Genomic DNA, 24,053 nt, shown 5'->3' on the forward strand with positions numbered 1-24,053 from the left:
TTTTAAAACTATCTCACAAGGTTTTTGAACTGTTAAAAGGTAAAGTCAGTAAGGTATTTTTATATTCAGATTCAAACATTGTCTTAGCATGGATAAAATCCGAACCTTTGAAATTGAATCCCTATGTTGCCAATAGAATTATTAAAATTCAAGAAATGACATCCGAATTTAAATGGTTGTATATAAACACTAAGGAAAATCCAGAAGATTGTCTTTCTCGTGGACTTGAACCTCATGAAATTAATTCAAACAATATTTCTTATATATATATATATATATATATATATATATATATATATATATATATATTAATAATATATATTGAATTCTTGCACTTTGAAATTCCATTTTCTACTCCAGACCATTTGCCTGAATATAAAGTTGTCACTTTAGCTAAGGTCAAACCAGAATCTTTCTTCATAAAATTCTCTAACTTAACAAAACTTCAAAAAAGAAGTGGCTTATTGCCTACGACTTGTAAGTAATATAAAAAATAAAAATAAAAAGATTACTGGAAGTTTAACAGTTGTAGAACTAGAAAATAGCCTTAAAACCATTATTAAGTATGACCAAAGTTTTCATTTTTCTGAGGAAATAAAATGTCTAACCAACAACACAGCAATAAGGTCTAATTTAAATTCTTTATATCCTTTTTTGGACTCTCAGGGACTGTTAAGAGTTGGTGGTAGACTGGAGAACTCAGATATTTCTTTTAATAAAAAACATCCTTTTATCGTTCCCAAAAATAATCATATCACTGATCTTTTGATTCACAGAGAGCACTTAAGACTTTTACATGCAGGTCCGAAACAAGTTTTAAGTTCATTAAATCAAAATTTTTGGATTATTAGTGCCACTAAAGAAATTAAAGGATTTTGCACAAATGCGTAACCTGTTTTAAATGTAAGGCCAAGTGCAGTGAACAGCTAATGGGATCTCTTCCTGAACAAAGGGTACGTTCATCGAGGGTCTTTCAGAATGTTGGTATAGACTTCTGTGGTCCCTTCCAAATTAAACAGTCACGAATTAGAAAGTCTATAACGACAAAGGCATATATAGCATTGTTTGTTTGCTTTTCTGTGAAGGCAATTCATATGGAGTTACTCTCTGATCTAACAACAGATACTTTTTTAGCTTCATTAAAAAGATTCATTTCTAGAAGGGGTAAACCATCCAAGATCTTTTGTGACAATGGTGCCACATTCAAGGGAGCAAACAATCAACTTCAAAAACTTCTAAACGACAACATTAAGTTAAACAACTTTTGATTTAATAATAAAATTGAATTTTGCTTCATCCCAAGTTATTCTCCAGTATTTGGGGGTCTATGGGAGGCCGGGGTGAAGAGTGCTAAATATCATATAAAAAGGGTGATGGGAAATAATACTTTAATATTTGAGGAGTTTAATACTTTGATTACTCAAGTTGAAGGAATATTAAATTCAAGGACTCTTATGGCAATTAATAATGATTCCTCTGACTTAGAATATTTGAACCCAGGTCATTTTCTAATAGGTGCTCCTTTGACAACTTTCCCTGAAACTAATTTAACTGAGATTCCTGAAAACAGATTAAAATTTTGGAGGATGTGTGTTCAAATGCAGCAGCATTTTTGGCAAAGGTGGTACCAAGATTATCTAACACAACTTCAAAACAGACCTAAATGGAGAAAATCGTTGCCAAATTTACAAGAAGGCATGCTTGTGCTTGTAAAGGAAGACAATGTTTCTTCTTTTGGGAGGCCTATAGCAAGGATTAATAAAGTTATCCCTGGTAAAGACGGAAAGGTAAGAGTGGTGGAAGTAAAAACTAAAAGGGGAACATACGTTCTGTCACAAAAATTGCTGTTCTTCCAATTAACGATGAACAAATTTAAATTATTTTCTTTTCTTTCAATTTATAATAATAAATTAAGTTTAACTTTATAATTATTTCTATTTAAATTTAAAACCTTGTAATATTTTTATACTTATATAAGCAATAATTTCTTAAAAAAAAAATGTTTAACAAAAAAGAGGGTGGAATATATTGTTTTGGTATCAAAACCAAGGCCACCCAGCATGTTCGAGAAATAAATTCCCAACACTGATGTTTGGTAGGACTGTACTTTGTTTCAGTATTTAATTTAGTGGTTTGCGCCTTGTGTACACTTCACAAAGTTTTTTCTATGTTTTTATGTTTTATGATTCAAAGTTTACACAAAGGCGCAATATTCAAAACAAAAAAAGTTCGTTGCCAAAGTGTTGTTATATAAAAAAAAGAATAAAAAAAAAACGGGAAAGTAGGGCTTGTGTCCGATCCCACACAAAAAATTACTTTAATACCAAAAGTTTGTGTTATTGTGATAAAGGTCTAGTTGTGAAAAGTGCCTTTAGTTATTCCCAGCTTCCGAAGTTTAAAACCAGTAAAAAATTATTTCTTGGTGTTGCAAAAACCCAACAACGCGTGCATATATACATTTACTCCCAAACGTGCATAAAGAAGTATAACTCCAAAAACACATTTTTCTAACTAATCGAACTGAGCGTAAAAGAATATACAAATCTATTACAAATAATTATTTTAAATGGATAATAGTAACTAGATCAGTAAAAAATTGTTTAAAGTTTCATAAAAGTTGCTTTTTAGAAATCGGTAAAACACTTTCTGTGATTTTCAACTACTTGTAACTTGCTAATTTATTGCTATTTTCGGTTCAGACATTTCATTCTTCTTCAAAATAAACTTTTTGTTTATTCTAAGGGACTTTCGACCCTCGGCAACAATGTATTCTTTCATTCTGCGTTTAAATTTTTAAAAAATATTTATTATAATAGTTTTCTCAGGATTCAAAAAGAATGATTGCATTTAAAACGCATTGGAGCCAAAATTTTGCGCCTACGCCCTTAAGAATACTTTACTTTATAAGAATATTATATCTTTATACTTTTGCTTTTAGTTTATACTATATTTTTGTTCTAGTAACATGTAAGGTAAAAGCAGACGGCAAAGACTAACCTGTATCACCTGTGTTACATGTGACCTTAAAACCGAGCACGAAACGATATAAAACAAAGTTCCAAAATGTAGCTTCGGTCTAACGAGCTTTTTCCCCAAACAATGTATAGATAGTTCCATAATTCCGAAGATAAAAACTTTTAATGAGTTATGTTCGAAATATTATATCGTTAACAAACTAAAGGTACGGGTATATTCACCAGAGTATATACATAACATATATCTCACTTCAATACCCCAAAGTTGGAAGTACTTACCTACTTTGATCGTTAATATCATTCACCTATTCATGAATATTTACACGGGGTTTGCTGCTCTTCTCCTCTGACTGACTACAACTATAATTTGAGGGAATGCTCCTTCTGAGGTCAAATTGTATAATGCAGCAATCTACGGAACATTTGGTTTTGATCTTAAATATTACGTGTATATCTTAGCTACACGGTAATTTGAAATGAAATATACAGGGTATATATTTCACACATAAATAAAATAGTAAAGCTTTACACATTTTAAAATAAGTTACAAATATACAGGGTGCTGTATATTTGTACAGGACTGTGTAACGATGTACTGGCCACCTAGCGTTCTTGACCAGCTCGTCAGCAGAGGACCTACACGTGTCCACACCAGCGCATTCTAACTACGTGCCACCTCTCCGGTGAAACCAAGGTAATGGCTACCGAGAGTGTATTTAAGACGAGAAAGGAGAATCATGAAATCAGTTTCTCTCGGTGTACTGAACCGGGAAGAACTCAAGCGGTAGATATGCAATGGAGTGAATTGGAACACTGCCGAGGTGGACGCGCTAGGTAAACGGGACTGTAACCATAGTGAGCGGTAGCTGCCACCTCCAAACCGAAGCTGGTCGGTGATACGATGCTTGATTTTAATCACACTGGATTGAAGTGTGATGAGCTACGAGTCTGAGGGTGTAGTTATGTGGATAGATTGATTACGTGTAGGACGATTCTTCTTCTTCTTCTTTGTGCGACTAGGATTACTCCTGTTTGTCTGCCGCTTATTCTGTTTCAGTTGTTGTTAGCTGTATATTGTCTTTCCACTTTTTCGGCGGCCTTCGAACGGGTTTTCTGCTATACGGCTTATTGTTTTTACAGATATTTGCTAATCTATCTGGTCCCATTCGGTTTACATGTTCGTTCCAGTTTTCTTTATTGTTTTTATCAACCTGTTATTATTTCGAATTTGATATTGTTCGCGTATACTTCTGTTGCTTTGTGTGTCCCTTAATGATATAGAATACAAAAGGTTACCAAATTTGGTAATAAAAACTTTTTGGCAAAAGCTTATAGTTTTTGAGTTATACGTGAAAAACAGCTTTCAAACAAGCATTTTTATTACGAAAAAATCAAATTTTTGATCTTTAATAACTTAAAAAGTGTTGGTTTATATTAATAATTTTACATAACAAATTTTGCTTAGAATTTATCCCTCTATTGATTTATGGTATTATTTTTAATAAAATAATTTTCACCCTAGAGAAGAGGTGGCATCCACTCCCAGGGTAAAAGCGCAAGTTGGCATCATATCACCTTTATTCCTTGAGGTGTTCTCTAACTACCCACCAATTTTCATGAAAATGGATTGAGGTTCAAAGTCGGAGGGGAAAACCTTCAGTGAATGCACTATAATTATGTTTATAGAGAAAAGCCTTAGCTATAATTTAATAAAAATAATATAATCATAAAATGAGTTAGTTTAAAATTACGAACATATTTATCAGTGGCTCCTTTTTGGTTTTGATCAGTGAATGTTTGGCTATTTCTGTTTCAATCTTGCTCCTATATGTAACCGAATAAAAGGTATGGGGTTTTTCTCCGGTTGCGAAAGACTAAGTTTCGTAGTTTTTTCGCAGTTTTTGGTATACAATTATTTTCTTATTTGTTCGTCTTATTCAGTGTTTACTGCCATTTTCTTCATGATTAGTAATAAATGTTGGGCGTCAATTACCCAACTCCAGATTAATTTCGTTTAACGTAAAAAAAATTATACTTACTTACTTACTTAGTCCTAAGCCTTTCTACCTTTAGGTGTAAGGCTGGTGGAGTTGAGTTTGGCATTGTAGTCTCCATGCTTTCCGATCTTGCGTTAGGTTTCTTGCACTTTCCAATGTCAATCCCTTCTTCTCGACTTCTTTCCTGATTTCATCTACCCACATAACTCTTGGTCTTCCTCTTTTGTTTTTCCCCTGCACTCTCGTTTCGAACACTCGTTTTGTAAGCCTCTCGTTCGACATTCTACACACGTGCCCGAACCATCTAAGCTGTCCCTCCACTATTTTTTCATTAATTGGTTCCAGTTTTAGGTTTTGTCTAATTGTTTCGTTTCGTATTTTGTGTGTCCTCTTTCAGTTTGTTATTTTCCTCAGGAACCTCATTTCCATAGCATTGACTCTGGATTTTTGTCTCCCCGTCAATGTCCATGTCTCGCTGCTATACATGATTGGTGGTCTAACTACTGATTTAACGACTGCCGTTTTTGCTTTCTCCGGTATCTCTTTTTTCCCCAAAAATGTTGTTTTCATAGCGTTAAATAAGCTTCCTGTTCGTCCCATTCTCTCGATTATTTCCATGTCTTCTTTACCATTTGCTTCGATAATTACTCCTAGGTATTTAAAATATTCCACTTGCTTCAGTTGTTACCCGTCTAATTCTATTGCGTGTGTCTTCCTCGTATTTGAAATTATCATTGTTTTTGTTTTCTCTGTATTAATTTTCATATTTATGTTTGATAGTTCTTCTTCTAGGATTTCAAGATTGTTCTGTAGGTCTTCTCTGTTTTCTGCTATCAATACCATGTCGTCTGCGAATAGTAGCTCCGATAGTTGAATCCGTTTCATTTGCCAGTACCCTAATGTTAGTTTTCTCATTCTTCTCTTGGCTTTCTTTATCGCTTCATCCAGTACCACTGAAAATAGCAGTGGACTCAACACGCATCCCTGTTTGACGCCTTGACTTGTAGTAAATTCTCTGGATTCCTCGTTATTGGTTCTTATTTTATTTGTATTATTTTTGTACATATCCTTTATTACTTCTATTTTGTGTCTGTCGACTCCCATTTCTTTTAGTGTCTTCCATACGTCCTTTCTTCGGATTCTGTCAAACGCCTTTTCCAGATCAATGAAGCACATATGTATCTCTCTATTCTTCTTGATTACCTTTTCACTTACTTGTCTTAATGTGAATATTAGGTCTTGCGTGTCCTTCCTAAATCCACACTGTGTGTCTTCCATAGTTGTTTCTATTTGGGTTTTTATTCTTGTCTCTATTATTCTTGCGAATACCTTCCCAGGGATACTTGATATGGTGATACCTCGGTAATTATTACAGTTTCTCTTGTCTCCTTTTTTGTGTATTGGTAGTAAAAAAATTGAAAAATGTGTATTGAAAAAAATTTATAATTTAAACTTTTGTTTTATTCTACTTTAATTGAATTTACTTCCGTACCTTTAATAACTCTGCAATTGTGGTTAGTAATATTTTCTTGGTACAGTACTACACCATGATAAGCAATAATGTGATGTATACAATAGGTATAAGAAAGGTTATTACAGGTTGTATAAAAAAATATTCCGTGTCGCAATAATATAATGCAAACAATCCCATAACCATTTGCCACTTGTTGATTTAAATCGTAACTACAAACCAACTATATCATTACCATAATTCAAGCAATAAATAAACTTTAACCTTTGATTCATCTCGTAGCAAAAATACCGTTAGTTTACAACGCGTTCAGAGCTACACCCTGATATTAGCTTATATGGACAATCAGAACACTCACTTATTCAAATATTAATAACTTGAAAATTGCATAAGATAAGTATCTTTTCCTAATAGGAGAATCCATTTTCCCACATTCTCGTATTTTTGATTTGTCGGCGATCAACAATCCTTGACTAATGGGATATAATTCACATTGAGCAGGTGTAATTCCCTTTCACCTCGTTGTTTAATTGATTTAAATATAATATAATTGATTTAATTTGAAATTAGATGGAATAATGGGCGAGAGAAGTTAAATTCAAGAGTTTAGAATGTACACTGCGAAACAAAATTAACCGGACACTCAATTTTTTTATAAAAACTGGCTTAAGTTTAAGATGTTTTCAATTGAGTATTTAATAATAAGCAAAATTCAAAAGTCAAATTTTTATACCTCAAGAATGTTACATAGAAAAAAGAACAAAAATATAAAAAATTTGAATTTGCAAAGAATAACTTAATTTTTTAATTTAATCATTTTTTTTTATTAAAAACGTAGAGTTACTAATTAGATGAGCCCTAATTACGGCTCTCATTCTTTCAGCAAAGTTGCCTGAGAGATTTTTTGTTCCCATTATACTACACGAACTACTTGCTCCACACTCCACACCATTCATGGTTTTAAACTCACCATGGTTACGTCAAATACGTAGTCCCTGAATATCCCATTCATGTTTTGTTAGAATTAAGTCTGGACTCCTTGGGGGCCATGGTAATAAACGAATCCCAACTTCATCCAAGTGATACCGTGTTATTCTTGCGAAGTGCCGACGAGCATTATAGGCCAGGGTAATCAGGTAAAAATATACCCTGTTCGTGACAATTCAACAGCCAGGGTACTGAAGCGTTTTTTCAAATATAAGAACAAATTGTAACTATTTTTTGCGTAGAACCTGGTGGAACTTTTTTATTTATAAACAATTTAATGTCAAAAAACGGCCTCATTTCCTTTTTTCCAAATCAATGGAAAACAGTAGGGATGGCGGTTGTTGACACAGCACCGGTTTTCGGTTATACCGGTTTTTTTACCTACGGTTTAACCTACCGGTTATAACCGGTCAAAAAACCGGTTTTTACAAAAACCTGTGTTCGGTTTTTTTCGAATGGATATCAGTCCATATCAGTATAGCAATCAGTCATCAGTGTTGTGAAATCGGTTTCAGTCAGCTTAAAATTTCTCATTTTCGCGCGGTGGGCGAAAAATTTTCACATTTTTTCTCTGAATTCAGTATTTTTTCCACTTACCCGGTTTTTGACCGGTTATTACTTTAAAAAGAAAAAACCGGTTATAACCGTGACAAAAAACAACCGGAAAAACCGTTTATTGCAGAAGAAAACAACCGGTTTTATGTTATAACCGGTAGGTTTTTCCCATCCCTAGAAAACAGTGAAACTTATGTTTTTTTTAGTTTCAAAAAATCTTCGAGAGCTTGAAAACAGCTTTAAAATGGCGTATTACAAAGTTTGATATACTCATTTATTGTTAATATAATTGCTAAAAAATCTAAATTGCAAAAAAGATAATTTTGCAATATAACTATTGTGAAAATTAGTGTACAGCTTCGAATTTTTTTCCAAATAGGGTTCCTTTTGTGCTTAATATGTGACGAAAATTTCAAAACGATTCACTTAATTGTTTAAATTTATAAACAGGCTCAAATTATGGTCCAACAAAAAAAATGATAAAAAATAAAGTCAACCTACAAAGACCCTTATCGAACTAAGACAACCAGTAGAACTAAGGTTAAGATGAAAGAAGATACCAGTAGAAGCAAAGAAGCGTTGAATAAAATAAATTAGACGATCACAAATGCAAAAGATAAAAGACAAAAGAAACTGAAAGAGACAAAACTGAACAAGAAATAGAGCAAAATAAGAGCATGAAAGTTTTGACAAGGAGCGTGCAACAGTGAAAAATTGAAATTAACAAACTAAGAAGATTTATATTATCAAAAAAAAACGTACCTATAAAATCTATTTTGAAAATTTTATTTCGTAAAAGAGGCAAACTTTGGTTGGAATATGTGAGAAAAATGATAACGCACGATTAATTAGGTAAAGACTACATAAACTATTAACTACTTTTTATCCTAGTTTACAAATAAATAATTTTTTTTGTTTATACTCCCGGATTATTTTTAACTCGTTAATTACCGTAGAATCAAAACATCGGAAATGTCAAAACCCCATTACGAACTAAATTGGTGAAACAATCAATTGTTATAATTTTCGTTTCATTGGTCATGACTACAACAATTCACAAGCAAAAATTACAAACCAACAAAACAACTAGTAATTACAAGATACTTTGTCGTCAACTTTTTCCTTTTCGTTTATTATTGTATGCCTAATTATACACCCAAGATTGGATCTCTGTAGCTTTTACCAACTGGAAATATTCCACCAAAATATAAATGCAATAAGTGTGGCTTAGTTTATGTAAATTCTAGGGTGCTCAATAAAAAGAGTATAAGTCAAAAATGACCAAAATATTATTTTTGCCGAAAAAGATTCTAATGGACTATAATATATTTACCTTAATATCAATAGAACAAGTCAATATGGTAATATAAATTAAAAATACTATTATTTGGTCGTTTTAATATAAATAGTTAAATGAATTGGGTAAAAGCAGTTTGTGTTAACTTATACTGTTTATATTCTTCGAGTTTTTGAAATCGTTTTTGATCTAATCGGTTTCGGAAGCTGAGTTTAAGGTACATTTTAAGCTTAAGATCTGTTGGTGCAAACAGCCATAAGACTCGTATTTAAACCTTACTAAGTAATTTTTTTTAACCAGAGCATCCGGAGGTTACTTCGATTAAGTTTGGTTGCAGAAAAACCTAAAACTGTTTTCACAAACTAAGTGAACAATCAATTTATTGAATGTGAGTGTTAAGTATTTTGCGAACAATTCCAGCGTAGAGCATTACACCCTTAGCGAAAGGCCACAGGGGCGATAACTTACGGCGCCGTAAGAGCAGGAAACACATTGGTTGACTAACTACTTCATCAATTTTAGGTGAAATAGGAGTTAGTCAACCACTGCCTCGTTAGGTTTACTGCTCTTACGGTGCCGTAAGAGCAGTAAGCGCTGTAAAATTAAGCGACAGTAAGCGCTGTAAAAAGGATGGCCAGACGGGGATGTATATTATGGCGTGTCGCGAGATGAAAATATAGGTTTTTTGTCGTTGTTGTGGCTAGATGAGCTACAAATTTCGTTCAGTACAGTGCATACTAGGTATTTTGATGTTTATTTTTTGTTTCATGCAGTACGCGACGGCTAATAAAATGAATTCGTCCCTTTGTTTGCGATACGATGCCAAAGATGGGCCCGTTCGGTGTTGCTGCGCGATATTTTACAGCTCAGTTTGCCCATCTACTACTCTCACCGTGGGAACCATTTTCGCTCTTCATTTTACGGCTCTTACGGCGCCGTAAAGTATCTCGTGTTTGGCCTTACACTTAGGAAAAAATAAATCGATTTTTAAATACAACACATATCGACTTACAACTTTTTGCATTGTGTTCAGGACGCAAGGAAAAAAGTCTACAATAGGAAAATGGAAATGCTTAATTGCAATTACCTAAAATGTATCCGAAATGCATAAGTATGTCAAAGTAAGTATATTAAGGGCCAGTTTTTGTTGGGTCATAAGTATCTGGGGTCGGAGAACATAAATAAGCCATCAGAATCGACTACGAATCACCTGGTGCCCGGGATGTATGTTTAGGCAGGTCATTTGGAATTATTCTTTTTAAAATATCACTTAGTGAAAAAGAGGAATTTATGAAGCTAAGTGTACTACGTAGAGGTCAAACTAATGTTAAGTTGGTTCCCCATCAACTTGTATAAAAGCACTCTTGCTATATCATTGCCGAAGAAATCGGATATTTTGCATAGTCCTCCTCTGATAAGTCCAGAATTTCATGATGTTTATAAAAATTTAAAGACAACTGATGCTGCCCACGTGATTTCAGATGATATATTATTTATCTGACGCTAGTAATACTTTTGTTTGTTAATAGACATTACCACTGATCTGCCTAAACCGCATTTTTATTATTTTTATATTTTTATATTGTTTTTTTTTAATAAATTTTCCATAAATATGTTTGTATTTATTTATTTTTTTAATAAATATTAATTGACAACAGCTTTTTTGGGCTGAACAAAATAGATAAGTCATCTGGTACATGTGATCCAAATAATATGTCTCATTTTTTTTTGTCATTTTCATTTATATAAAAAAACAGATACTTTCTCCAAGATTAGCGTGTACAAAGTCAAATAGGTAAATACAGTGTGTCAATTTTAAAACTTACAATGGGCTATATCTCACGAACAAAAGCTGATATCAAAAAATGCTGGAAATCGTTTCTAGGACAGTAAGGGGGAACTAAAATGATATTAAAGAGAACTCACCCCCATCAATCCTCTAGGCCCCACCCACCACAACCAAAAAAGTTTAAATTGCAATCCCCTACTTGTGATACATCATTGAAAAGACTATAAAAACTGCTATTTAATGGTATAAATAATACTTATACAGGGTGAAGCAATAATTGTGAAACATTGGCTTAAATGGAGAATTTATTGAGGTTTTTGTTGAACTACAAATTTGTTTAAAATGTCAATTAAGTAAATGTTTAAAGTGGGTTCCGTTGTTTTGTAAACAATAATACAGCCTATTTTCAAATTATTCACGAATTTTGGCAAATGTTGTTCTAGTAATAGCGCGACATGCTTGCGTAATTCTTTCTCGGAATTCCCCAAGTGGCTCAGGTTGAGTTTTATAAACAACTGACTTGAGGTAACTCCATAGAAATAAGTCAGGTGGCGGTAAGTCTGGTAAGCTCGGTGGCCACTCAATGTCGGTGGCCACTCAATGGGACCTCTCCTTCCAATCCATTTGTTCGGATATTTAGTATCCAACCAGTGCCTAACGGAAGCTGGATAGTGAGGAGGTGCTGCATATTGTTGGAAGTGCAGCAAATCTTCGTATAGAGCTAGGTTGCCTTGGTCGTCCCTTTGGTTCTCTAATTCATGCAAAATTAAAGGTTCGATGGTGTTTTCCAGCATATCGAGATAAATATCGGCCACTTAAATTACCTGGTATGAACAAGGGACCATTTATAGCATCGCCTAATATTCCTGCCCAAACATTCAGTTTTTGAGGATATTGAGTGTGACCTCTTAATCGATGCGGGTTCGCATCATTCTAGTACCGACAGTTTTGTTTATTTACATTACCATTCAGCATAAAAGTAAGTTCATCAGTGAAACAAATATTTTTTAACATTCTCGGTTCAACGCGAATTCTTTCACTCATGCGTTCACAAAGCTCAATTCGTCGGTCTGGATCATCATCGCCTAGTTCTTGAAGAATTTGTGTTTTTTACGGGTGAAACTTATGTAATTTCAACACCTTTCTAACCGACTTATGTGAAGGTCTACTCAGTAGGCTCTATTGCAAAATTGCCAAGGACCTCAATTTGGGATGCTTTATTCAGTAATCTTAAGGCATCCCTTTTTTATTTTGCACTGATCCCGTCTCTCGTTTCTCTAAATCGCGGACGTACACGTGGTTTACATTTTTGTCCGAATGTCTTTCATTAAATATTTGAGCTGTTCGTAAATAACACTGGTTCAGGTATACTGTAAACCATCGTGATAACTACAGTTGAATGACAGTAGTACCTACCGATCGTACAAATGATGAAAACTAATGACATTCAAAAGTCTCAAATAATCCAAAAATTATTGAATCTGACAAAACCCCAAAAAACAGATGTTTTCAACTTGCTTTGCAAGAACCGCAAATTGTTTTTATTTAACAAAAAAAAAAGTACCGATGGACACTTACCGAGGACTTCAAAATAATAGTCCGGAAGATAGCATTACAAATACAAAAGTCATAGTAAGACGGCTGATATTAACACCCTGTATAATTATTATTTATTATACCATTGGATAACATTTTTTACAGTCTTTTCAATGATGTATCACAAGTAGGGGTTTGCAATTTAAAATTTTTTGGTTGTGGTGGGTGAGGCCTAGGAGGTTGATGGGGGTGAGTTCTCTTTCATGTCATTTTAGTTCCCCCTTACTATCCTAGAAACGGTTTCAAGCATTTTTCGATATCGGCTTTTGTTCCTCAGATAAAGCCCATTGTAAGTTTTAAAATTGACACACTGACTTGACTTAGTAGATTGACAATTAATTAGCTTCAGAACAAAATTTATTATCGTTTTCTGCTTCCTCTCTTTTCTAAATTGACATACTTCTTTCGCCGAGCACCCTAAAATTAGGGAAAAGTATTGTAGGTATCTATATTTGCAGAGATTTTGCAAAAACAAGTGAAATATTAGGTTTCATAAGTTTGCGTTAACCGTTCGCTAAGATCAAGCACGTTTACAAAAAAAAAAACCTGTTCTATCTAATTTAACCAAGTAATTATCATTTGAAACTTTAGAAAGTCATTTTCTAATTCAGAAACGGCAATTCTAAATTAATTGATGTCTATTTCGAAAGTCTTATTAGAATTTTTTCCAAAATTTGTACTCTGTTTTTTAGATAGTTTTCTGCATTGGTCCTTCAAATCAATTACCTCTGCAATATGTTATGCTACTTTTTAAAATAACAGTAAATTATTTGGACGAAAAATGTAAGCGAGTTATATATTTTTCAAATTTTCATTCTATAATGCGATTTGGAATAATTTTCTGGGGGGAAGTAGTAACGCTGAACAGGTTTTTATATTACAAAAAAGAGCAATCAGAACTCTACTTAACTTGAAATACAGTAATTCATGTAGAGATAATTTCAAAAAGCTTAACATACTAACAATGGCTGGAAGATACATATATGAATGCTTACTTTTCATTTTTTTAAATAGACACAAATTTTTAAAACATATAAACCATAATACTAATACCCGAAACAATCTCATAAACTATAATGTACCAATACATAGACTAACAACATCTGAGAAAACCACAGAATACGCCTGTATTAAATTCTTTAATAAACTGTTTTACAGCATCAAAATAGAAACTGACATAAACAAATATAGAAAGTCTGTTCAACAGTTGCTCATATACCTAGAACCGTACAAAGTGGAAGAATACCTTCCAGCTGACCTGCAAGAAGACTGAGGGCTCTTATCTGAATCTAAATGTCACTGTTATTAATAATATATTTTTTTGCACGATTGATCATTTTTGACTGTTTACCGTGAAAGATTTTACGTCAGTAGGTGACATTTACTAGCAACTCGACGGTAATTAATCCAACTCGACGGTAAGTACTCCAACTCGACGGTAAGTAATTCACTTACTGTCGAGTTAAAAAATCTCTTAATTTTAATTTATTTTTTGAAAGAATAAAGAAAACTAACGAATTATTTATTAATATTGAAACTTATGGTACAATTTGTTAAATTATTTAATGAAATCCCACTTGTTTGGGCTGTGGTTTCACTTCTAACAGAAACTCCTGCAGAATCGCATACATTAGTAGTATTACTAGTATTGCACAATATTTTTTCGGTAAAATCTATTTTATTTTGAAGAGAATCTTCTACATAGCTTTCTGCCACTGTCGATGAACGCCAACCTCCATGACGCTTTAAAGCCTCCGAGGATATCAACACCTTTATTAGCCAAAAGCGTTGCTGATGTCCTCCTGAACGAATGGCCGGTATAATTCTCGGGATTAGGCAAATTTAATAATTTGGCAATTTGAGAAGGCCAGCCCCCGATTGTCCCTTTCCCTATTACTTGAGCACAACATTTTCCTTTGGCGTATCTTAAGAACAAATGATTTGATTTTACTTGTAATGGACGAAGTTTTATATACTTTATAATGGTATCAATCGTGACAAAAAACGTTATAAGCATGTCGAACGATAAGGGTAACCGATCTCAAAACAATTGTCTTCGATCGGTATAAAACCCTTACCGTTCTCCATACTTAATATACTATAATATTACTTTTATATTAAGTGTAGGTTGTTTCAGCAACCCTAATAAATTGAAATTGACACCATTCTCTCTATTGACAATTTAAATTTTTATAACTTGTGAATCCTGAGAATAAAGCTTTTTCTTCTTCTTCTTCTTCTTCTTCTTCTTCTTCTTCTTCTTCTTCTTCTTCTTCTTTTTGTATAGACATGACTCTGTCTGTTTTTTCAATATGCCTCTAGTAAGTTGTCGTTCCATCGTTCGTTTTCGTGGTCTTCCCACTGATCGTCTTCCTATTGGGGAACCGTCTCTCGCTGTCCTGACTACCCTATTTCCTAGGCTTTTTTCTATTCTAATTTATTTTAATATAGACATAAACTATCATTTTTACCTGCCACTTAACCCGGCATCCCAGAGGTGAATTTTTTTGCCACTAACAGACAGGTGGGGTGTGATAAACCCCAGTAGCTGAAAGAGGTAAAGAATCTCACAAAATATATTTACGTTTAATTGTCTGTGATATATGGAACGTCAACATCTTAAAGCTGGTCAGGATTGTCACTATTTACAATAGCATTGTCTATTTTTTCACTTACTTGCGAATTACTCTTGTCAATACATTCGTCACTGTCTGCTTCATTCCATAAGACCTGAAGAAGTGCTTGTTCTCGTTCGTAATTAATTTTAGCTTAGACTAATAAAAAATATATGTTAAAATCTGTAATAAGTACTCAGTCATAAGTAAACTTAGGCAAATATGCAAATTGCATATTTTGCACATTATGCATAAAATATGCAAAAATAACCAATTTTGCATCTTTTTATATAAATGTGCATAAAGTGCATATAATTTGAAATTTTGGTTCTATACATTTTTATATTCATGTAACAAATAGCTCGGAAATCTCAATATTTAATTTTGTTTTATAATCTTTTCGTATTTAAATTTTTGGTATCGGAACTAATAAAAGATAGTAGCTTATACATAATAGGGAACTTGCACAATTTTTTTTATTACATAATAATGTTCAGTTTTGTTTTAAAATGAGATTTCCAAAATTTCACGCTTCAAAAACTGGTAATAATTTAGAAATACGTATTTAAAGTCTTCAGCGGTATAAAATAGTTCAAACGACCCGTGACGTCACATAGTTTTACATTAGTTATATTTCGCTGTGTCTAGGTACACGCTAACGTGTACGCAAATAAAAAAGTTAGGTATGTAGACGCGAATTAAACTTCATCAAGCCAGTGACGTTATTATTTAGCGTGCGCAGTGACTGTATATTTTGGTACACTTCGCGTCATATAAAACTGGTACATTTTTTTTTTCCAATGTAAACCTGTGTTCAGACTGACAATTATTGTTCGTGAATCACGTCGTTGTTGCCATCACAGATAACGGAATTGCACTAAATCTAAATACAAAAAAATAACGTTTACAATGTATATTTCGAATTGTAATACATAATATATTTAAATTCCACACTTGTTCACTGTAAAAGTTATTCATCTTGTATTAATTTCAAATTAAATTTTTAATTTTTCCAGTGTGTTTTATTTATTCTACACAACTTAATGCAATTTTGTCCTACAATTTACGAGAAACCAATCACACCTCTCGATTTGACGTTAAATATAATAATTAAAGTCATGTCAAGATTTATTATCTATCAATATTTTTGAATTGAAATATTTTCATAAATTATAATAAAACACGAATCAATGTATGGATACTTAATTGAGATGACGGAAAATTACAATTTTTTTTTTTTTTTTTTTTTTATTTACACACATAAACCCGCATCAACCACTAAGGGTTATTAGCGGGGGGACATACACAAACAGTAAGATACATATTATTATATAAACATGCTTTACAATCTGGTGTATTGTTTAGTCATTTTGAGATAATTTAATAAGGAGTTTAGATTTGAAGTCAGTACACTTTTAATATTGTCACTAAGAGCACACGCGATCCTTTCTTTCTGGTACACTGGACACTCGATAATTATATGTTTCACTGTCAGTTGCGTGTTGCAATTGGTACACATCGGAGCGGCCTCCTTGTTGAAGATATGCTTGTGTGTTAGTAACGTATGTCCTATTCGGAGTCGGTTGATGATGACTTGGTCTTTTCTATTTCTTGGTAACATGAGTTTAGTTCCTACTTGACTTAGGCATTCTTTTAGTTTGTTGTTAGTCTGATCCCAAGTAGTTTGCCACGTTCTGTGGACATGACCTTTGATATTTACTTTGTGATCAGTCCAAGGTATTTGATCTGTGATAGAAATACTTTGGTCGGTAGTTGCATTGCTTGCTAGAGAGTCCACTTCCTCGTTGCCAGTTATTCCCATATGGGAAGGTACCCAGATGAAGAGAATATCTTTCTGTTGATTCTGTAGATAAGATAATTCTTCTTTGATTTTGAGAAGAATAGCGTGAGTTGTATATAGCTGTTTTATCCCAAGTAATGCGCTCATTGAATCGGTGATAATCACAAATTTGCTTTCATGGATAGAACCACATTTTTTCATTGCCTGGTGAATTGCTGTAAGTTCTCCGGTATATATACAACAATTTGTTGGGATTCGTACGGTAGACTTGATGTTTCCGCAGATATAAGCTGCAGCATGTCCTTCATCACATTTGGAAGCATCAGTGAAGATTCGATGAGTTGTTGGGTATTTGGAAATTAAATTTTTAAAAGCTTGCTGGATAAGGAAAGGATGTGTGGAATGTTTAGGGAGATCTTTTAGAGACATATCTATTTTTGGAGGATTGATCATCCAGGGAGGAAAATTTACATGAATGGGTATAGTGAGACTGAACTGTTCTAAATTAAAACCAATACGTTTTGTTCGCTCAGGAAATGGTAGCATATTTCTTGCAATGTTTTCGTAATGATCAGAAGATATATTTGTTCTGTAGAATATTGTTGAGTAGGTTACGTTGCTTTTGTTTGCTGAAATTCTGGCAACGTAATTCAGTGATAGAAGTTGCCTTCGTTGGCTTAAAGGGAGTTCATTAGCCAGAACTTGTAAACTACTTACTGGACTAGTTCGTGTGGCACCTAAAACCAATCTCAAGCACGTATTTTGAATGTAGTCAAGTTTTTTTAAAGATGTTTTGTTAGCAGTATCGTAGCATAAACAGCCGTAATCTAATTTACTTCTTATTAATGATCTATATAGATTAAGTAAAGTTGTTGTATCAGCCCCCCAAGAGGTATTTGACAGCATTTTTAGTAGGTTAATTCTGGATTGGCAAGAACGTTGCAGATTCGTTACGTGGTTTTTCCATTTTAAGTCACGTTCAAAAGAAAGTCCTAAGAAATTTATTTCTTCTGACTGCTTCAGCATAACTCCGTTAAGTGTTAATTGAATATTAGGATAGTCTTTCCTTTTGCTAAAAATTAAATAACGTGTCTTTTCGCCAGAAAATATAAAACCCGTGTTTTGCGACCAGTTTTCAATTGTATGTAAGGCCGTTTGCAATATATGTGATCCCAGAGTTACATTATTTGTTTTTAGATAAATGACTAAGTCGTCTGCATATAGGCTAGTAAATACAGGCAGCTTTATTTGATGTATAATACTATTTATTGCAATCAGAAAGAGTGTAGGACTTAGAGTAGATCCTTGTGGAGTGCCATTTTGCAGTACTCGTCTGGAAGATGTGAATCCATTGGCTCTAACTCGAAAAGTTCGTGTTTCTAGAAAATTTTTAATAAACGACAACATATGCCCTTGGACATTCCATTCTTGAAGTGTTTTTAGTATAAGATGTCTCCATGTTGTGTCAAAAGCTTTTCTTATGTCAAAAAATACGGCAATAAGTTTTTGATTGTGCAGAAAAGATTCATGTACAGCTGATTCAAGGGTTATTAGATTGTCTGTTGTGGATCTACCCGTACGAAATCCACTTTGTCTGATACTTATTAGGTTATTGTTTTCGAGATACCATTTAAGACGATAATTAAGGATTTTTTCTAAAAGTTTGCAGGTACAGCAAGTAAGTGAGATTGGACGATAGGAATTTGGATCGTCTTTTGGTTTATTATATTTAAGGATTGGAATTATAGTTGCTTGCGACCATAGATCAGGAAAGTAGTGCTGAATGAAAATATTATTAAAAATATCAACTAATATTAGTTTTGCATTTAGAGGAAGATTTCGTAAGAAAAGAGGGTGGATATCATCAGGTCCTGGCGTCGAATTTTTTGCGCTTAAACAAAATTCTAATTCTTGAAGACTTATGGGTTTGTTTATTGGATTGTCGCTCTCGGTGATTTGTATATTTGACGATTCCATTAGATTTTTATATTCTAAAAAAGATATGCTATAGTTGGAATCACTAGAATTAAGTTCATATATATCTGCTAGTATTTCTGGAATAGCTACCTTGTTTGAATGCATTTGGTTATTGTATGATAGCGTATCTATGCCTCGGAAGTATTTTGTTCCTTTTATTCTGCGTACTTTGTTCCATATGTCGCCTATGGGAGTGGAAGGATTTATTGAAGCCACATACTTTTTCCAACTGTCTCGTTTTCCTTTCTTGATCAATTGTCTGCTTTTTGCTCTGAGATTTTTAAAAATTATAAGGTTATCGATAGTTTTATGTTTCTTATAAACGTTGAAAGCGTGTTTAGACAAAGTAAGTGCTTGCGCAATTTCGTTATTCCACCAAGGAACTGGCTGCCTTTTACTTGATTTTGTTTTTCCCACTGCGATTGTTGCTGCAGAAATAATAATATTATTAAATAGTTCCAGATTTTCGTTTGCGGTATTGGTTAAATTAAAGTTGTTTGTTTGTCCTTCTATAAGTGTTCGATACAAATCCCAGTCAGCTGACTTTATTTTCCATGTTTGGTGAATTGGAAAAGTCAATATATCATTAGTATCTATGTTTATTGTGATAGGGAAATGATCACTATCATATAAATACCCCAATGTGTCCCAGTATAATAAAGTAGCTAGCGACGGACTGCATAAAGAGAGATCTATAGCTGAAAATGTACCATTGTATGAATTGAACCTAGTAGATTTGCCAGTGTTCAGTAACACTAAATTTAAATTGTCGATGAGATTGTTTAAGAGATTACCACATTTGTCGGTTTTGTTACTTCCCCAGGTACTGTTGTGACAGTTAAAATCGCCTAATATTATTTTTGGGTGTGGAATTTGGTTTAAAACATTGCTTAGTTCAGTTATATCTAAATCAGTAGGATGAGGTAAGTATACGTTGCAAATATTGATTTTCATTTTGTGGGTGACTGACACTGCAACTATTTCCAGGTTTGTTTGCAGTTGTATTTCGGTTGACTCTATGTCATCCCTTACGAAAATTGCTGTTCCGCCGCTTGAATGATCTGTAACTCGGTTTCTTAGAAAAGGAACATAATTTTTTAATGTTACATTTTGATGTTTGAAATGGGTTTCTTCTATGCATATGACTAAAGGAAGATAATCGTTTATAAGAAGCTTGATGGATTCTATATGGGTAAAATAACCATTGAGGTTCCACTGTAATATGAATGTATTATTGGCCATTTTAACTATTTACTTGAGAACTTGATTCGTAGTCAGTTTCGTCAGTAGAAGAAAGACTGCTTAGAAGTAGTTTCTTCTTCAATCTGGTAATATTGTTTTTTAAACTTTTATTTTGTGTTTGAGAATATATAAAGTTTAGAATTTCTTTGATTTCATCGCTTTCATTTGAATAATTTTTAGCAATAAGTTCAGGATGTTTTGAGTGAAGGGAATTTGACAGAAAATCACATATTTCATGAAATGAAAGTGTGAAGGAAGGGATTCTATTTTCAATTTTTTCTTTAATTTCATTGAGAATATCTGGAATAGAATCTTGAGTTTTAGGCTTTTTATTTTTTTGTTTTTCAGTAGTGGGAGGAGGTAGGTCATTTTCAAGGATTTCGGGAGAAGTGGAAATTTGTCTTTTAGTAACATGAATAGCTTCAGAGATTTTTCTATCGCTTTCAATTACTGAATCTTGGGATATTTGTGGTTGTGACGAAATCTGTAGTTCTTTGTTTGTTTGTATGGAAGTGGTTTGGTCGTTTGTTGCTGATGTTAATTCGTGATTTTTTGTGATGTTAAGTTTCGGTTCCTTTAATGTCTGGGTACCTTCTTCGTGTTCTTTCCGTGGTTGTTCTTCTGGCTGGCTATATTCTTTATTGACAGAGTTGAGTACGTTCACTTGATGGTCAGTTTCCGTTTGATTAATTGGACTACTTAATGATGATAAAGAAGAACAGTCAGAATCTTGATGTCCGACCGTCTTGCATCTGGAGCAGTTTAAACCGTCTATGGAAATGTATAATCTATATGATGTATTGTCGAATGAAATTAGGAATGAGTCAGGAATCGATGCATTTTCTAAAGGACTTATGAAGATTTGCCTTCTAAAGCTAAGCACGTGGCTATATTCCGGGTCTTGCATGCCTACTCGTAGAAACGTCATGTTGGAGACGGATTTTATTCCCATAGTTTTTAGATGGTCTTCAATTATGCTATTAGGTATAGTAGGACATACACTTGATATGATTAATCTCTGGGCAGGAGTTATTAATCTTCTTACTTCAATTTGGTTGCCGTCAATAATTACATGTTTGTGGGAGCTAAGAAATTGGTCAACTATATATTTAGACGAGAGGTAGATGCAGATGCGGTTGTTTGCGATTCTGGATGCCCAAATAACGTTTTTGGGCTGTACTATTGATCCAACAGCTTTTACATATTCGAAAACTTGTATTCCTTGTATGGTTGAAAGTATGATACCTTGGTCTTTTGAAGGATGTTTAAAACTGTTTAATGCATGAGAGTAAGAGATATGTGACGTAGTCGGTGTATTTCGTGAAGTAGTAGCTAATTCCGGTTCAGCCATCGTCCCGTTGAAAATTTACATGCATTGGAACAGCGGATCTGAAGCCGGACCTGGCCTCTTAACAAAATTAGACGGCAGCCTAATTACTTGAATCAGCAAAAAGTTGTTGTCGATAATCGATAATTTGGATTGAAATCGATAAAATATTGCCTTTTAACTTCTGATTTTATGGTTAGATATAAATAATGCAATTTTGTACTCACAGAATCGTTGGTTTTTTAACACACTGTCACATTTAAACTTTATCTTGCAAACAATGTAAAAATTAAATTATATTTCAACTTTTAACTACTTGAATTTATAAATTTGTCAGGAGTGATATAAAGCTGTAAGATTTGCTTGCTATCAGGACCGGACTCAAAAAAATTACAATTGTTTTAATTTTTAGTATATTAAAAAATGCGGTCTGTCGCACAGCCCCGTTTTTACCTAGTTTGATATAATATTTGCGTTGAACTGGCAACGTTGCCCTAGAAATTAGAGTGACACTTGTGACAAGATCAACTTACACAACTTGAAAAACACGATTTTCGGTTATAAGAGTTGTACCAGTTTTTTTTGACGCGAAGTGTACATACTATTTTGATATGTTTAGCGTGTGTTTGATAGAAAAATATTTGTTAAAGGAAGGGAAGCAGAACTATTCAGATGTTTCAAACTTAATTGTAATGAATCAATATATATTTTTAACTATATATTTAGGTTAGCAAAATAAATATATGTATTTAGTTGACATAACACGTAAAAAATATTGTTAAAATAATTTTTATAGGTAAGTTAATTATTATAATCAACTATTCTAAATGGGAAATAAGCCACAATTTAACTAAAAAAATGATTTTATTAACGTTTCGACGTCCAAATCGGATGTCATTGTCAAAATACAAAAATTAGTCAGATTAAATAAATTATTAGAAAAATTTTTTACTAAGCAACACCATTTTTGTTTAATTTAATAATATTTTGTATTTTGACAACGACGTCCGATTTAGACGTCGAAACGTTAATAAAATCATTTTTTGGTTAAATTGTGGCTTAGTTCCCATTTAGAATAGTTGATTACAAAAATACCACAAGGATAATAGCTTCAGAACAAGTTAATTATTATTGTGAAAGCTCTAGGTCTTCTTTTTATTTTAATCTTTTACAGTAATACGTACTATTTCATTTATAACTAAAAAAAATATATATTAATTTATAGTCTCTTATCTTTTTCGTACTGTTTTAAAATATTCTTAAACTCATTAAAAGAACTAAATAATTGTCCACACTCCGTAGTTAATTTAAAAACAAACACTAAACAAATAAAAAATAAGAAATCACTGACACTCTAACTTTCCTTATTTGCGTACACGGTAACGTATACCTAGACACAACCTTATATTTAGGTATATTCTTCTTCTCCTTCTTTAGTTTATTGGCCTCCAGCTACTTGGGTATCTGGCAAGCTCATCGTCTTGGAATAAGTCAAAAATATTTATATTCTAATGACATTTATCGTATGTCATTGTAATAATATATACCAGTTTGTTAAAATTGTAGTTTTATACTGTTTTTGAAGGAAAGGAACGAAGGTTTACTATTGAAAATAAAACCATTTTGTAAAAGTACGAATTTTTCTATGAATAGTTCAAACGATCGAAAACACTTCTAACGTCACATAAATGTATTTTCTACTGATGTTTATAACGTCTAATTTAAAATTCTGTTTACTTTATTGGAAAAATGTAAATGTAAAACCAAGTGACGTCACGACGCGTTTTGGACCACCTGTTTTAATTTGAATTTTTAATCGTCTTTAGGGGCCAAACGAAAGACAAACAAAACTTTTTTATCTTTGATACATGTTTTAAATTATGTTGTGTTGTGATTTATAACATTTTTTTCGAATTTAAAAATTTATGCAAGTTCCCTATTATGTCACGTTTTGTCCTTGATACGAGGGTTCCAAAATCTGCCAGTTTATATCACTAGATAAAAATTTTTAGTTTGACGGTCTTTTTCACTTTTGTTGTAACATAAGCCGTGAACACCTTTGTTCAGTGTCACTCATAAAATCAAACTATAGTTTCGTTCAGAAAACTATTACCCAATTGGATTCCTCTAAATTATCATTGTTAGATAGTACATTTTTAATAAAAGAATTTAAATCATTGTGTCAAATCGTTAAAAGTAAAACATATTGGAAAGAAAACTTTTCAAGCATTTTCCAACATCCAAAAAAAAAACAGTGGTTACCAGGTTCTTTCTGAAGTGGCTCTAGGTTGGACATTTTTTGAACCACTTAATTTAGAGCCAACTGTTATGGCGAATTTAAAAAATGCCCCAGTTACATCAGTTGATGTCGAAAGAAGTTTTTGAAAATATATGTTTCTGTTAGAAAAATAAAACAGCATTTGA

Source organism: Diabrotica virgifera, chromosome 9 (assembly GCF_917563875.1).
Source record: "Diabrotica virgifera virgifera chromosome 9, PGI_DIABVI_V3a".
Taxonomy (NCBI): domain Eukaryota; kingdom Metazoa; phylum Arthropoda; class Insecta; order Coleoptera; family Chrysomelidae; genus Diabrotica; species Diabrotica virgifera.